Source organism: Rhinopithecus bieti, unplaced genomic scaffold (assembly GCF_001698545.2).
Source record: "Rhinopithecus bieti isolate Rb0 unplaced genomic scaffold, ASM169854v2 scaffold_62795, whole genome shotgun sequence".
Lineage (NCBI taxonomy): Eukaryota > Metazoa > Chordata > Mammalia > Primates > Cercopithecidae > Rhinopithecus > Rhinopithecus bieti.
The window spans coordinates 31,095-37,167 of NW_016824245.1; positions in this window are offsets into that span (position 1 = coordinate 31,095).

Sequence of the window (6,073 nt, forward strand, 5' to 3'; positions counted from 1 at the left end):
CCTGGTCCTAGTAAACTTTACGTGAATTAAAAATCCATTTACAAAACAGAAAATTAAATGTAAAAAATATAACCTCAATTTAAAACATTTGTAGATAAAACATTCAACACACTTTTCATCAAAAAAAGCAAATTAAAATATTAAACATAGGTAAACAGTGCCATCTTTTGGTAAATTTAGGAACTGAGCTAAATTGTACAAAAACATCTTTAACAGATCAAAGGTGAGTAGAGCAAAGAATTCAAAAACCATCAGTTTATCATTTTATAACATTTAAGCTTTATAAATATATTAGCTTTTTTGGAGATGGGGTCTTGCTGTGTTGCACAGGACAGACTCAAATTCCTGGCCTCAGGTAATTCAACTGTCTCAGCCTCCTGAGTAGTTAGCATTACAGGCACAAGTGCCAAGCAGGATATTTTTAAACTAAATATTTCCAAAAACATATTACCTCACATTTGTTTTCACTTCAATTTCATGAGATTAACAGAGCATCATTACATTTTAAAGACACTGAGGCTCAGAACATTTTAATAACTGATCCCAAAATCCCTCAGTTAAAATGATTGAGCCATCACTGGCTTAAAATTGCTCATTTTAAATTCCAACATTAATTCATTAAGCTTAGATAACAAACCAAGTTATATAATTACTCTGTCTTACAAGTAATGAACAAATTTTATATTAGGTAAGATTCTGTAAAATCATTTTATTGTTTTAGTACTTTTGTATACATTTGGCAAGGAAAAGATACTTATGTTTATTAAATGAAGAATGCACACTGACTACATTCACACGGCTGCTTACACTTCACAAATGCAAAAACTTTTAATCTAATATAGTATTCTTCATATCTCTACGTTAATGAAAAAAAAAAAGCCATCGCTGGTTAGGTGTGGTGGCTCATGCCTGTAATCCCAATGACTAGGGAATTCGAGATGGGATGATCAGTTGAGGTCAGGAGTTCAAGACCAGACTGGGCAACACAGTGAGACATCATCTCTATAAAACTAAAAAAAAACTTAACAAAAATATTTTTAAAAGCTCTTGTTTATGGCTTGCACGTGATTTTACACCACAATATAAAAAGCCATTACAAATGAAATGGAAATGATACGCTTCAAATATTCTCCCTAAAGCTTCTCTGGCTTAATTTTTATCTTAGATGTGTCCATATACCATTTTCAATGTCTTCCACTTTTGTATCGGTCAATGATTTTCTGAATAGTTGTATTAAACCATAACATTTATTCCAGAACACTCTCACAGTTCCTTCATTTTTGTAAGCTAGCTAATAATGAACTTTCTCATGGAGAGAAAAAAATATTCTCAATGATCTATCCTTATCTTTGATTCACTTGCTACTAGAAATTTTACTCGAACTGCAATCATTAAATAGTTCTTTACAGAGCAGACTTGAAGATCATGGTTAAAACACAATTATACCATCTTAAATCATACAGCAATTCAATTAAAAAGAGTATCAGAAAAAAGACAAGTCAATAAGATCACCAAAAAGGCTACTGAAAACACTGCTGAAGGAGTGAAAGCAGAGAAAGAGCCAATCAGATGAGCCATAAGCACTACATCTTCTGTGAAATGGAACTAGGTGACCGAAAACAATTAGACACTAACTCAGAAATGTAGTTGGTTCACCCATTAGGCCTTACCTCCTGTCTACCGTATATTCAAGAAAAAGCACCCTATAGGACATGAGAATTGATAAACTTAGCTGTCTCCAAGCATGATTTGTTGGGAAAGATTGAAATAACATGCTAACAATGATTTTTTTTTTTTTTTAATGGAGTCTCACTCTATTGCCCAGGCTGGAGTGTAGTGGCATGATCTCGGCTCACTGCAACCTCCACCTTCCAGGTTCAAGCGATTCTCCTGCCTCAGCCTCCTGAGTAGCTGGGATTACAGGCGCCCACCACCATAGCCGATTATTGTATTTTAGTAGGGACAAGGTTGCACCATGTTGGCCAGGCTGGTTTGGAACTCCTGACCTCAAGTGATCCGCCCACCTCAGCCTGGGATTACAGGCATAAGCCACCAAGCCTGACCAACAGTGAATTTTTTGATAGATTTAATTTCACCCCCAGGCTCTTCTTTTCTCATCTTTAGTAGGGCTGGATGCTGTTTACCCTCAAGAGTAAATAGCATTCCAGATCTTCTCTAGAAACTCTAAGTTTCCTTCCCTTATTTCTGAGGGGATGGAAATCCCATTTTGAAGGCCCTTATTTTTATTTCTCTCTTCATTATTCCATGAGTAGAAAGGAAAAAAAGAGAATGCCACTTTCATTCCCACCCTTACAATATGCCTCTTTACCAACCGTTGCAAATAACTCAAGTGAATACAAGTAATACTCCAAGATCATTTCTCTCTGCGAGGGCACAGGAACACACACAAATAAATGGAAATATATATAACCGTATTTTATTAAGTTTGAATGAACATCAAAATTTCTAATACTGAATCCAATCCCATTAAATTGAAAGCAATTACTGCTTCCAATTGAATAAGAATGGATTAAATTAGATTTCTGATTCAATATAATTTGTAGTGTCCATGACAGGAAAAGCGATAGTATGAGGATCTTATCCAAGACATGTCAAGACTATGCAGCCCGGACTTGACAGCCACCTAAATAGAATTCTACTGAAAAACTCAAGGGATTCCCACACACACCATATTTATCTAACCTTTGGAATATAATTTAATTTTTATTCTAACTTAAAGATAAAAGAATAAAATTACTTCTATACATTATATTCAAGAAATATACTTGTTTTTACTTGTTCACTAATGCACACACACAAAAAAACACCTGAATTACTTTGTGCAAGGTATATCTAATAATTATTATAATAATAAAACACAAAGTTAACCACTTTACATATACTGATTCATTTAATCCTCAGAAAGGACTACCATTGTCATCCTCATTTAATAAGGATGCTAAGACACAGAGATATTATCAAAGTTATATAGCTAATAAATGGTGGTAGTTGGTTTTACAGTCTGCCTTAATATCAATAGCTGGCTATAGTCCTCCCTCCCTCCCTCCCTTCCTTCCTTCCTTCCTTCATTTTTGAGATAGAGTCTTGCTCTGTCACCCAGGCTGGAGTGCAGTGGTGTGATCTCAGCTCACTGCAACCTCCACCTCCCAGGTTCAAGTGATTCTCATGCCTCAGCCTCCCAAGTTCAAGTGGTTCTCATGCCTCAGCCTCCCAAGTAACTGGAATTACAGGGATGCGTCACCAAGCCCGGCTAATTTTTGTATTTTTAGTAGAGATTGGGTTTCGCCATGTTGGCCAGGCTGGTCTCAAACTCCTGACCTCCGGTGATCCGCCCACCTCGGCCTCCCAAAGTGCTGGGATTATAAGCATGAGCCACTGCACCCGGCCGACAGTCTGTTCTCAATAACTAAGCAACAGTGTCTCTGACATGTCAAAGGTAAAGACGAGTAAGACAGGAAGAACTCACACATCATAAAAAAGAAAATGTAAACCAGTTAAATTATCTTAACACAGGAACTAGCTGAGATGTCACTCTAAGCCAGCAGAAATAAGCTAATGGCAGCAGTGCTAAGCAGAGCTGCATTTTAGGCAAGGAGTTTGAATCTAAAATGATCAGATTAGGTAAAAATCATGCATAGCCACAACTCTTGCCAAAAGAGTCCTTAATCAATCATAAAAATAACATACACATGGATTAGCGTACATTAACACTTTAAAAGTTCTTAGAAACTCAAATTTGAGAATGACCAAGCTACAATGAAGAAGAGGTAAAAGCAAAGTGTCTGAAAATCCTGAGTGAGACATTAAAACCATTTCCCCCTTAACCATCAAACACATGCTGGTAAAGTAGGAATTGGTGGGAAATTTTTAAATGCAGTAGTTTACTACATTCTGTTTTATTATTAAGCCTCTTTAACTATATTATATGTTAATAGACTTAAAGATTAATAAGCTATACAAGTTGCATACTATGCAAAGGTTAGGTTTTAGTAAGTATGAAAGCAATGTAGTATTAAAGGTAACAAATGTTTGTTCTCAAATTCAAAAACTCCCACCTTCATATGCTCCTATGGACAAATAGGACAACAACCAGATTCTAAGACAAGCACAGTCAGGGCCACAGAGCAATGAACGTGTCAAGCAGTAAGCCAATGACTAAATAATGTCACATCTGTTCTCCAGCAGACATACTGTAGACGGGTATCTGTACAAGATCATACTGCCTCTGAAAGGGTCAATTTGTCCAATTTTTACATAAATACTGCTAAAAAGTTTTTTAAAAAATCAATTAGAAAAAAGAAAGTGTAAACTAATTTAATGACGTCTAATATATGTAATAGAAGAACATTTGTAACATGAAATTCACTTTTCATATGTAATAGTGTAACTGCAGTGATCATGTAATGCAATATTGCCATCTCTTGTCCAATAGGTAAAAATACATCATGTCTTTAATCAAAACACATGACAATTTGAAATTGCAGGCCAAAAAGAGTCAACATTACATGTTCAATTGTTAACATCTCGGAAGTTTTTTCTCCCCAAAATTAAAGAAGATAATACTAAAACAGATTTTAAATGAAGCTTTCGTGATAATTTATCATCTGCCCATTTTCTTAAAAAAGAAAATTAATATTTAAACACAGGCTATTTCTAAATGAATTATCCCAAAAATATTTCACAAATCTCTAAGGGTGATGGGAATTATTAAGCAATTCAGCAAATGTCAAGTTTCTGAAAATCTGGGTATATGTTTATCTGTCTCATGAAAATTCTAAAATATTATAAATATAAAATATTTTAAGTTCAATACCATAATGCCAGTAATTCTGAAAAGACTAGGCATCTTAACACACTTCAGCACTCCATAGCAATTTATTCACAAAAATTAATACAATGACACTTGAATTTTGAAGTATTATTTCTTACATGCTACAAGAACTGCAAACCAGACATTTAGTGACCTGCAAAGGTCAGGCCAAAGGTTGAACAGGATGAAAAATGATCTTTAAGTTCACAAGAAAGACAACAAAAAGATTAACTTTTCCCACATCTTTACTAGCAGCAAAACTGAGAACAAAAACGTATAAATATTATCAAAATAATTGCCATGAGAGTTACTAACTTTCACTGGACATTCATTTTGGACACAATACCAGGGTCAGAAAAACTAGGACTTGGAACCAAACATTTTAGAATTCACAACAGTGAACGAGATTTTTCCTTAATCCCTTCAGAAGGTGAAGATTCTAATCAACCATACAAGCTCACTCTCAAACATAAGAAAAATATTGCTTAAAAAACTTGTTAAGGTTGACACTATTTGATTTGTGTAAATAACATAAATTTAGCACAAAATCAAAATTAATACCACATAGTAGTCTGTTGGTTCAAAAATATTTAGTTTTGTGCTTCATAAAATAATAATACAAAAGAAATCACTGGGCCAAGATGGAAAAATAGCAGAAACTAAGTACTTCTGTGCTCCATTTTAAAAAGAAAAGAAATAGAACGTAGAGATCAGAAAAATCATCATGCAACTATTGTGTAACACAGTAATGAAGAGTATTAAACCTCCTTTTAAAATATATTGAGGGCCGGGCACGGTGGCTCTCGCCTGAAGTCCCAGCACTTTGGGAGGCCGAGGCAGGTGGACTGGTTGAGCTCAGGAGTTCAAGACCAGTCTGGGAAACACGGTGAAACCCTGCCTCTACCACAAATACAAAAAATTGTATTTTTAAAATATAATAAAACACCATTCTGTAATGTTATATTCCACTAAAGCACTGTAAAACTTACACAAAATTCTCAACATATACAACTTAAGCTGTAGGAATTTGAACAGAGAATCCTATTCAGTTTTTATAATATAAAACATAATATAATTCCATATGTTATGAAAAGCCATTTTCTTCCATTTCTCAGTCACCTTGGACTCATTTTAAAATAAAGACAACCTCCTTATAAAATCTTAGGGGTATAGGTAAGTTATTCTTGGTAAATCTAATGCATACTTAAGGCGTTTCAAATTTTTAAAGCAAAATGTATAGAA